Source organism: Protopterus annectens, chromosome 2.part1 (genome assembly GCF_019279795.1).
Source record: "Protopterus annectens isolate FY-2018-M chromosome 2.part1, PAN1.0, whole genome shotgun sequence".
Taxonomy (NCBI): domain Eukaryota; kingdom Metazoa; phylum Chordata; order Ceratodontiformes; family Protopteridae; genus Protopterus; species Protopterus annectens.
The window spans coordinates 1,443,301,788-1,443,313,953 of NC_056729.1; the positions used below are offsets into that span (position 1 = coordinate 1,443,301,788).

Consider the following 12,166-nt stretch of genomic DNA (forward strand, 5'->3'; position numbering starts at 1 on the left):
GACCCAGCTAAATTAAGTAGAATAAATGCATTTGCATGGTTATCTTTACCAGGAAATGGAGCCTGTATGAATGTTGTACTCTTGCTCATACACTCTCCAGTTCTCAGCAGTATTACTGTTAAACACAAGTGCACTGGGTTTTCGAAATATATCTGCCATGCCCCAAAGTATACACAAATACACTGAAAATATGGCCCTTGTAATTATGTATGAACAAACTGTGCTGTGAGCTTGTAACAGCCTTCAGATGCACAATAAACTCTTTGAAATACTTGACTTTGTGAAATATGCTCTGTAATGCCTGTACTCTGCGAAATATGCTTGTAATGGCTGTACTTTTCAAAAAACTTTAACACTGCACAAACATGCTAACACTTTATACACGTCTGGTAACTCTGATGTCTTTGCTTAATACGAAAATATATATGCTTTGTGAAAATGCGGTCGTTTCCCCTTATTTTATTAGTTTTATGCAATTCGAACTTTATTTCAAACATTTTCCATAGTAATTCAAATACTTTTATCAATATTGTACATATCAGTTTATGTGAATATCATTTAGAGTGTTCTTTATGCCCCGGTTCACATTATAAGAAAAGAAATGGTGCTGAGCAAGTTTTAATACCTGAAATTCGTTTCTGACCTGTTTTGTGAAATATGAATGTTTTGGGATGATACGCTCCTGTATATTCCACCAGTTTTAGCCAAGCCATTTCCGACAATATGTCCCTTCAATATGCTGCTTCTAACACCTGTTGTTCTCTGGTTTTACAGTATTTGTGTGAGTTACTATCCTATGACCTTTCTTATTTTTTTATCAAGGTTCATTTTTCAGCCATTTCGACACGTCTGACCCCTGGATCCTCCTCTTTCAATGCAGTCTCACGTCATAATGTTTTTGAAAGGGATTTTGCACAAGAGACCTCTAAGTAAAACTGGTGGTTCCATCTTGGGAACTTAAATTTGTGTTAGAGAAACTAATACTTGCTCCATTTAAGCCAGCTAACCTGGCTGACTTGAAGTTCTTAACATGGAAAACAGTTTTACTGATCGCTGTTACTTCTGCATGAAGTGTGTACGAGTTGCACATTTTTATACTGAACCAACCCTATCTCATTTTCTTCAAGGACAGGGTTTCTTTGAGAAGTAATCCTCCTCTTATGCCTAAAGTGGTATCAGAGTTTATTTTAAACCAAATTATCCATCTGTCAATTTTCTTTTCTGAACCTAAAAATGAGGATACTCCATATTTTGCTGTCCACAGGATCACTCTGGTGTACTATCTTGACAGAAATAAATATTTCAGATCTTCAGGTAATTTGTCTATTTCTTGCATCAAAGCAGACATTTCCATATGGTTGTCTAAGGTTATTTATGTTTTGTTATACTCACTGTAGTAAAACTGTTCGGGCAGGGTCAAGGCCAACTCTACCAGAGCCTTGGCTTCATCCATAGCTTTTCGGAAAGGGTTGGATTCTAGAAGCTGCTGCTTGTTTCTCTGTATAGTTACTTTTACAAAGTACTATAAGCTTGATTTCTTCTCTAGCTCTAGATCATGCTTTGCTAGGATCAATCTCCAAAGGCTGTTGGACTCTTCTCAGATGTAGTTAGCTGTGTTAGTTCACCCATATAGCTAAGGCTACTGCAGCAGTGATAAATATGATGAACCTAGTACAGTTGTGTAAGTTGAAATTACCACAACAGTTGATGATCAAATGATCACTGCTGCAGTAGCCACTCCATACCTCCACCCCCCCCCCTTATTTTTTGGTGTATTTTTTATTCATTAGTGTGGACATTTATTTGTTGTTCCCAGCACTGCCCTTTCATGGGCTCAGCCTCCCTCTTTCTGTTGGCAGCAAAGGTCTGAAGGGCTCGGTTCCCAGACTGGTCTTTTAGTCAACACTGCTCAAGTTGCCTGACAGTTTGGACATGTGGTGAGTGCCCTGAAACTTTGGAAGCTTGCTAACTGTTGTATCCTTGGCAGGATATAACCCATATAGCTAAAGCTCCTGCAGCAGTGATCATTCGAATGTGTACTGTTACGGTAAGTTTACTTGTACAACTGCCCTTTCTTATACTTTAGAGTCATCTCTTCTAAGAGCATCTGTGTAGGCCAGATATATGAGGAAACACTTTTACTTGCACCTTTATTCACCAACACCAGATGTAAATGGAGGATTAAGAAGCTTGATCCCCATCCAAGCCAGATGACCTTCAAACATGGGATAATTCTTGGAATTATATGGGCTAAAGTGGGATGGAACCTAGAGCTCCCTTTTTGATCCATAGTTGTACTGGAAGCAGGCTTCCAGTTGACTAGGTCCTTATCTTGGATAGTAAAACCAGCTGATAAATTGCCTCAGTTGGTGGTACCCTTGGCAAGGAAGAACCCCATAGTGATGGCTCCTGTACCAAAGATGCTGAGAAGGTTTCTCCAGCCTCCTGAAAACTAAATTTTTCAGAGTTGTTCGGCATGTAGAATCCATTGTTGCTGTACCCACCTTGAAAAAGGCTCCTACTTGAAAGAGCCCAGATGTTCATTCACTTAAGTAACATGCTGTGATCCTTGCTGGGGTAGTGAGTTTACTCATTCTTCACTTTTTCTCTGAGGTAGCAGCCTACATGGCGTATGTGTTAAGGTTTCTGAGAGAGGTGACACATGAAGCATTAAAGACTCTGGAAGGGTTGCCAGATGGGAAACTCAAGAAGAAACTGTTGTCCCAGATGCCGACCAGTCATCTTTTATTAACCGAAACACATGCCTGGCTCATAGTAAAAACGATTGTTTAGTGAGTATGAGAGGTGCTGGCATAGTCATCAGAAGTTGTACTCAATTTCACCTATCTGTTTTGCTGATGAAGCAAAGGTCAGTTTTACAAATACTTTGTGTGATAAAACTCTGCCTTTTGTGCAGGTGGTAAAAGCCAAACTGCAGAAACTAGAAAAGGAAGATGGGACAGTTACTGTTTTGGAGTTAAATTTCAACTGCTGCAGTACCCCTATTTTATAACACAGTGAAATCTGTTAGTTTCAGGTGTGTTCAGCAGCAACCTTATTACAAGAGATCCAGAAGAGTCTTTAGAGGTTGTGGCAGTTTTGGAATGACAACCTAAAGGTGGTCAAAATCATCGGAGTGGTCAGGGATAATGCAGTCCTTCATCTGGGGGTGGGGGGACAAAGTCTGCCTTCTGAGGTCTTGCATGATGATGATATTCTAGAGGCACTCAGGGTCGCCTGCCTCAACACTTGTCCTTGAGCCTGTTACTGGAAGAAAAAATAAAGAGAGTAGTCCAAGAACTCCCACCAGAATAACAAATGCTACAACAGCAGTCCAAAAAGTCCCACTAGAACAACATGCACTAAGTTTTTATTCAGTATTTTTTGATGACCAGGAGAATAGTTGACCTCGAGCCTCTCTATGACTTGAATGGCCTAAATCCATTCCAAAGTCGGTCTTTCACATAATCACAGTGTGATTGTCCATCCTTGTCTGCAAGAAACGGATCGGGTGTACTGTTTTGACCTCCAAGACTGATATTTACGTATCAGGATTGCAGGAGTCCTGGTGATTCTTGTGCTTGCTTCCACATAGGAGTATGTCATCTTCAGTTTTACTGTTTCTTTTGATCTTGCCTTAGCCTCCTTGGTGTCTGCCAGATACATGGCAGCTGTGGCAGCACATCTAAGGCTGTGGGGCACCAAGGTATTTCTGTACCCGAATAGCTGGGTCTTCTGGCTCCCATGATGGACAGTTTGACAACCTCCATGGGCTATCTTCTACCTCTCTTTCAATCTTTATGGGTAACACAGGACACTGTGAAGTCCCAATTGATGCATACTCAGTCTATCACATTCCTTCATTACAGGATGGAGCGCTTCTTTCACAGCACATAATTCATTCTGTTAAGTTATATATCAGATTCTGCCAGCTCAGTCTGTTATGGCATTTATATCTGTCAGGGGGTAATGGAAAACTCTTGCTGCTTCCATTTACATGGTTTCTGTAACTTGTTTTGACATGAAGATATTATAGTGGACACTCAGAATTCAATGAAATCAGTGAGTAGACCTTTTAGATTACCAAATCAAGATTCCCAAAGGTGTAGATATTATAGTGGGCACTCAGAATGCAACAGAATCAGTTATTCGACCCTTTAGACTACCAAATCAAGATTCCTAAAAGGTGTGAAGATCACCTTGTGGTGAGTTCGTGAATCTAGCCTATCTCTGGGCAGACCCTTACAAGCCCCCATCTAGCTGTAATAGTTACCACAGGCACTTCTGCTGTAAGGTAGAACAGCATTGTCAAGTGCAGGCTATCAAAGGGATAATGCTACAGTGAGGCATTGGTGCACGTCAGTGCTGTGGGAATGATGACAGTCCTTTTGACCTTGCAGATGTTTTAAAAGTCACTCCCATCAGGTGCTATTGAGATGTACTCTGAAAAAAAGTTGTTGTGCTATTGTATATAAACAAGCAAGGGGAAACCATTCCTAGCTCCTTATTCTTGAAGGCCATGGGAGTTTGGGAGTGGTCCTTTGCAACTAGTCGCAGTCTCAATACATGTCACATACCAAGAAAAGCCAGTCCGTTAGTGTTTCTTGCTGATGCCTCATGAGTTGTCTGTCAGACTTTTGAAGCCAAACATCTGTTTTGGCATTGGGGAAACCTTGCTGTAAGTTCTTTGCATCCAAATGTAGCACCAGCAGCAGCTTTTCCTTTAGTCTTGTCTTGGGAAGGCATCCCAGAAATGAATTCTGCTGGAAGTGGCCTACAAGTCTTTTTGTTCCTGCGTTTCTCCTAATTCCCATGTTTCTGGGGATATCTAAAATGCACATAGGCCAAAATCATTTTTATAGCTCCACTGTGACCCCGGCATGTGTGATTTTTACCCCTTCTAAGGCCTCACTGTTTGGGCAGGCCTTTCCATTTGAGGCCACACAGGAGACTGTTGCATCAGTCAGGCAAGTTTGAACTAGACCTTCACTTCCTATGCTCAGCCACATGAGTTTTCCAGTTCTAACGATGGTCATGGACCATTGACTCCTGAAAAAGGTGTTCCATGTCCTCATTTCTGCTCAGGCATACACAAGTAAGTGGACTCTCTTTTCTGTTTAGGCCATGCCCCTAGACTTGCTTTCTCTTCTCAAATTGCATCTGTTTTAAGTAATTGTGTCAACATTTTGATTCTTTTCTCATTTATTCATCAACCAGTAGACATTTTCATCTGGGTGCCAGCTCTTGATCACTGAACTCTTTAAAGGTTCAAAACTTTTGTTAAGGGCACGTTCTTTGGCCACCAGTCAAGGACTCCTTGACTGCTTGGGACATTTATATTTTGTAAAATCTAACTACTGTCTGTAGTTGCTGTAACTACTGATTTCAAATGCTTGTCTTAGAAGACTCTCTTCCTAGTAGCTATTTCTTTTACCAGGGGAATTCTTGAGGTTGAAGCCTTGCCTATCTACCCTTCTTGGCTAGTGTTCCAGAAAACAGTGCTTGTCCATGAGAACAAAACCTTTGATGTGAAGTTGTTCAATCTCGACGTTCATTCTTACACATGGATTCCCAGAGTCGTCCGCTTTACTAGCTGAAGATCTCGGAGTAGCTCAAGGCCAGGTCCCTATCCCATGCTGCTCTCTGTCCTACCTCAGATCTAGTTTGCCACTGCAACAGATCGGAGGTCATTGGAGAGCTCGGGCCAGTTTGTGAAAATTTTTTCTATCTATTACCTTTATAGCTAAGCCTTTGGGATAGCTTTTTGTTTATACTGTTTATTGGGCTAGTTAGCCTTTGTTTGTCTAAGTTTTTTAATATATTTGATGAGATTTTTGTCCTAAGAGCGGCTGCTCTTAGACCTTTGGCCGTGCCTTGGTTGAATAGTTCCCTGTCCTATTATTATTGTGTGCTTAGATAGCTCTTAGAATAGTTTTCGCTAGCAAGTGTATATTTAGCTGGTTGGTTAGATAGCTTTAAAAAATTTAGAGTTACCTTACAGTTAGAGTTTTATACAGTAGTTAGAGTTTGTGGTGTGCGTGTGTGTGCTGTTGTTATACAGTAATATTTCTTTGGATTAGTGCATACTGTTGGTGCTTCTTCTTAGTATGTCTGACCAAAAGGAGAAGCAGAAATCAGGCTTTAAAAAGTGTCCAAAATGCGGGCAGAAAATGTCCTTCACTGACGCCCATGTAAATTGTGTCTATTGCTTGGGGCCAGTTCCCCTGTAGGAGGATTGCTCTATCTGCCATTCCTTAAGTAGCTGGATTTTGTTTGAAAGAAGAAGAAATTTGGTGGATAGAGGATTATTGAAGCCAGATTTTCAGGAGTCCTTGGACAACTCTGGCTAGACCTCCAAGTCATCGAAGGGGTTGAAGTCCTATAAAGCTTCCTTGGAGCCCAAGTCATCTGCTCCGAGCCTTGCTGTGAAGGTGCGGTCGCCGGCTCCGCAGTCTTCGGAGCCGTGCACCGAGCCAGTGTTTCGGAGCCAGTCTCTGAAACCTTAAGATCTCCTATTCTTCAATCGGTGGCTTTTTTGGTTCCTTTGACTCGTTCTTTGAGGACCCTCTCTGATGTGAATGTGGACTGGGTAGTGCAAAGACTTTCCAAGAGCCCAGCACTGGCCAAATTATTATCGGCTTCGATCCAGCTGGTTTCGGAGCCTAAGGCCATTGCACCTGCTGTGACTACTCCTCCTCTGAGCCAAATCAGGCCTTCAGAGCCGGGGGAGGAGGAACTGATGATTGTGGAGCTTTAGGAGCCAAGGCCTGTACCAGTGCCATCAGCTCCATCAACCCTGACTTCTTCAGTACTGTTTGAAGAGTATGGGAGCCAACACTCTCTGGTCGGGTCCGGGGGGGGGGTCGAACCGATGCATCGGTTCCGACCCCTCCTCATGGAGCATCGGTGCGGATGAGCTCTGCTCCATCCTCTGGCTCAGAGCCCACTGTCTCGGCACCGGGGAGGTTGCCGTCTTCTTCGGAACCGGCTGCTTTCTCGGGTCGGAGCAGTGGAGCCTTCGATGCTATGAGGAGGGGCTATGTCTTTTAAGACACACACATCATCAGGACCCTCCTCCTCCTCCCCTAAAGTGCCGCTTTCTGCCTCTACATCGCAAGTCTCTGTGAAATGTCGAGACCCAGAGCCTCGGGTGACCCTTGTTGTACTGAGACCTCACCACAAGCTCCCACCGATGAGGTTTCGAGGAAGAAACTTTGTAAGAGGAGGCATTTAGACTCCCAACAGGAGTCTTTGACATCAGGCACCGACTTAGTGGAGTCAGAAGGGTCCCCCACGGTCCCCCTTGGAGGATATCTCTTTTGCTGATATCCTGGAAGTCCTTAAGCAGAGGGGTGACTGGCAGTTCGTTAGACCTACTGAGGATGAGTCGGTGCTCTTGAAGGCCTTTTGGTCTCAACCTTCCACCTCCTGGATGACTCCTCCCTTCAAGCTAATGGAATTGGTTGCTCGAAGGGCGTAGGAGTCTCCTGATACAATGGAACCGGTCCCTCAGAGGCCCAACAAGTTTATTACCTCCCCCCGAAGATAAGATGTTCCTCACTAAGGGATTTCCAGTTGATGCCATGGTGGTGGCGGCGGCCACCAAGAAAGACATGTCAGAAACCTCTTCTACTGTTCATCCTCCTAATAGGGATTCCAGGACAGTGGACAGGTACGGGAAATGCATCTTTAGTTCTGCGACCTTTGCTATGCGATTGCTTAACTACTTGACTCATTTTACCCATCTTCAAAGAGATCTCCTAAAAGAGCTCTGAGGTACTGTGCAGGGTAGTACAGATGGAGGTGTCTCTGAGAAGGTGACAGCAGAGCTTAATACCCTTAATTCTATAATTAACTCGTCCATGCGGCTCATTTCCTATGCAGCCAGTTGGTTGAGTCGAGCAGCGGGGTTCAGCAATAAATCTTAGGAGACATTCCTGGATGCGCTTATGCTCCTTTGCAGAAGCCTTCAAGTCTTCCTTTGTCAACACCCCATTCGATGGCTCATCTCTTTTCGGGCCCAAAGTCAAGGAGACTCTCACTAGGTGTGAGCAAGATGGAAAGACTGTATCTGCCATAGGAGACTTTTTTTTCCACCCCCTACCAGACCATACCCCAAAGGGCAGAAAGGTGGAAAAATGTGGTTCCGGAAGTCCCAAGGAGCTTTCCAGAACACGCGTAGTGAACCTCCCTCCAGGGGCGGGGGGGGGGGGTAATAATGGAAGATGCCTCCCCAGCGGCAAAGGGGGTCCACAGAACCAGGGTGACAGGGATCAGTTCTTTGGTAAGCCCTACCAGCGCTCCTGAAAGGAGGCCCAACTGCCTTACACTAGAGGCCGTTGGGGGTCTCTTGGCTTTGTATCCAGATGCCTAGCTAGGAATTACAAGAGATTCTTGGGTACAAAGCATCGTTACCAGAGGTTACATCATCCCGTTCTTAGAAACCCCATCTGTTCTGAAGAAAATCCCAGATGTTCCACCCAGTCTCAGGGATCAAGCAGCCATAGAAATCCAGAGGCTGCAGGAAAGAGAGTCATCCAGCCAGTCCCAGCAGACCAGATAGGATCCGGAACTTACTCCATATTCTTTTTAGTTCCAAAGAAGACAAGGGACTGGAGGCCCATCTTGGACCTCAGCAGACTCAACACATTTGTAAATAAGGAGAAGTTCCAGATGGTCATGCTTCAGTCTATCCTCCCATTCCTCGGAATGGGAGATTGGATGTTCTCTATAGATCTCAAGGATGCGTACTACCATATCAAAATGGGCAGACCATCCAGAGATCATTTGCGTTTCCAGCTGGGAGCCAGTCACTACCAATTCCGAACACTGCCATTTGGAATCACAACAGCCCCCAGAGTGTTTACCAAGTGCATGGCAGTGGTTACGGCTCACCTGAGGTATTTAGGATTGAGTGTTTCCGTATCTGGACGACTGGCTCCTTACCGCTGCCTCCAGGCATCAACTAATTCTGCCCAGGGGTCACACTCTCCATCTCTGCTCTGTTAGGCATAACTATAAATTTCGACAAGTCTGCGTTGTCTCCATTGCAGCGTATCTCCCTTATCGGAGCAGAACTAGACACCACTGCCGTCACAGTAAAATTGCCCCTGGACAGAATAGCCACTCTTCGAAACCAGGTATCAGACATTTTGCAGAGAAAAAAAGTACCGGCCACTCAGGTATTGAAACTACTAGGTACCATGGCAGCTGCACTCATAGTACTTCCTCTGGGGTGTATGCACATGAGGATTCTCCAATGGTTACTCTTCACTCAGTGGTCTTACCAACAACTTCCAATGTCATTCTTAATCATGGTTACAGACTCTTGCAAGAAGGAGCTTCGCTGGTGGTTGACCAGCCACCAGGTTACAGTAGGTCGACCATTTGTTTCTCCCCCGCTATTAGCCTCGGTGACCACAAACTCTTCTCTGATAGGGTGTGGGGCGGCTTTTTCAGGGAAGAACAGCCCAAGGCACCTGGTCAGAGACAGTCACAGTTGCACATCAGTGTTCTGGAGCTGAGAGCAGTGCTTTTGGCGTTGCAGCACTTACATGACTCTCTTCCTCTAGGGACGATTGCGATACAGACGGACAACGTGTCTGTGGTCTGGTACATAAACAAGCAAGGGGGAACCAAGTCTTACCCTCTGTGTCGAGAGGCCTTGAGAATTTGGCAGTGGGCGGTATCCACCGGGCGCCTTCTGATAGCAACTCCTATCCCGGGGAAATCCATTGTGATAGCGGACAAACTGAGCAGAGCCATTCTGTTACCGCATGAGTGGTCTCTCAAAAGTTCCAGAGATTATTTTTCACAGAGGGTCCCGCCTTGCTGTGACCTTTTTGCATCCTGTATGAATGCCAAATGCAGAAGCTACTTTGCCCTGAATCCCCCTCTGGGGAACAGCCCAAGGGACTCGCTCATACACTATTGCTCGATTGCCTTTGGACACTATATGTGCAGCTGCCACTTGGTCTAAGCCGTATACCTTTATCACTCATTACAAAGTGGACAGGTCCTCCAGGGACAGGGCTTCCTTTGATTCCACTGTCCTCAGGAATATACTCCCCTGAGCCACCCAGGATTAGGGTGCTTGGGACGCTACCCATGAGTAAGAATGAGCGGTGAGATTGAACAACTTTCACATAAAGAAGTTATGTACTTACCATAATGTTCCATGTGAGTTGTTCATCTAGCTTTCATTCTTTACATTCCCACCCGCCTTCCCCCTCCAGGGTCTCGAAGAACGAGTAGACTTGGGATCTGGTGGCCTTGTTCTGTGACTTCTTGCTCCGGTTTGAGTATATATTAGGTTTATATCTGTTACATGCTGGGTTCAACAAACTAGATCTGAGGTAGGATAGAGAGCATCATGGGATAGGGACCTGGCCTCGAGCTACTCTGAGATCTTCAGCTGGTAAAGTGGCTGACTCAGAGCCGATAGATCGGCTCTGAACCCATGTGTAAGAATGAAGGCGAGATGAACAACTCGCATGGAACGTTATGGTAAGTACATAACTTCTTTTTTATGCTTAGAGTCACTACAGAAATTTAAATCTGACCATCATTCTGCCAGTATTCTTTCTGAAATGGCTCTAACAAGGAATAATATATGTTGCAGTGCATTCGTGTCAACAGACAAATCGGATTGAATGTGGACAGAATCAAGTCAGTCAGAAGGGGTTCTCAGTTATTGGTTTCATATTCAAAAAAGAAATTGGTATCAATAGTATTAAAATGAGCTTCTCTGTAATGCCTTTCTATTTGGATTAAATTTTGTTGTAAAACGGTATTCTTTATGTCTGAACTTGTGACCTATTAGGGTCATGGCTGCTTTTCAAACTAACTTTAAGAATACAGCCATAATGGCATCCCTGAATACTTCTGCAAGGCAGTATAAGCTTCATGTGACCACTTGACTAAGTTATTCCTTCCATGACACTACTATTTGAGGTATTGATTCATGGGCATCCACCCAAGAAGTTAGCTTTGGACTCAGGCTTGCAGGTGTTGAGCGTAGTACCCCAGTCATAGATACAGAGTATACATGCATACCATACTGGTAGGTCTGAATTGGCAGTTACATTCTAATTATTATTCCTTCCCTTCTTCCTCCTGCTTGGACCTTGGCCTGTCTTTTTAGTATTTTTTTTGGATTCTTTTTTTTTTTTATTTGGTTAGCTGCAGTTGATTTTCTAGGATCCTGTCTTGTGCGGATCTTTGAGATCTGGATAAGGGGTGTCCTGACCAGAGCATTATGGGTAAAGGGGGAGGTGCTAGGTACCCTGGGAAAATTTTCAATGCTAGGCTAAGTCCTGCTGGTCTTCATTGTACAGATAGTGAGTATGTAAATGTTCCTTTGCTAATAAATGAGAAGGAAAGTTACAAAACAGTGCCTTTCTTTATGGCTTTTCAACTGCATTTCATTTTGTCACAAGTATGGCAAATGCTTTACAATCTCTGCTTAAAACACATTCTATCAAAGCAGTCTTCACATCAGTAACTGTCTTTAAAAGTGCCACTTTAGACATTTCAGCAGAATCTACTTGTCCGTCCTTGAATATTTTTACAAAGCACTTATAATTTTGCCATAATCTATAGATCAAGGTTTTCCTTGGAACCACAACAATCAAGAATATGGTCCTATATGGTAGCCACCAAGGAGTGTAAGCTGAGTACTCTGTCCTGCAGTTTCCTAACAGATGGTGCCTTTGGCATTGGATACAAAAGTTATGGGGTGCTTACCATTGTGCTAGGTTTGTAAGCAATATCCACCTGCAGGAACCCACACTTCTGCACCCCCTGCCTTGTCCTCTGCAGTCTTGTCTGTATAGAAATCTTTCACTTGGCCCAGAACTTGGATAGATGTAGGAAGTAGCAGTGCAATGCATGATGGATGGGCGATGGTGATTTTGATAAGGAGGCTGTAGAAGATGGTAGCCTGACTCGTATTGAGATTTTTAGCAGTACTACTGAAGACATTAGTCCATAAGGTTTCCTGCATCCAGGCCTCTTCTTAGATCAAGTGCTATGGTAAGTACGCATAACTTTATTACAGTTGATTGCGTTCAAAGTTTCTTGGCATACTTTTACGGAAACTTAACTTTATAAATGAGTTCCATTTTTTATTTAAGGTGTCAAGGCATACTTTTACAAAAAATTAACT

At 43.9% G+C, this 12,166-nt stretch overlaps 1 protein-coding gene across 4 annotated transcripts in view; it reads left to right on the top strand.

Annotated features, from left to right (window-relative positions):
• Positions 1 to 12,166, top strand: part of HTT (huntingtin) — a 4,811,037-nt gene that overhangs the window by 398,418 nt on the left and 4,400,453 nt on the right. The window lies entirely within an intron of this gene.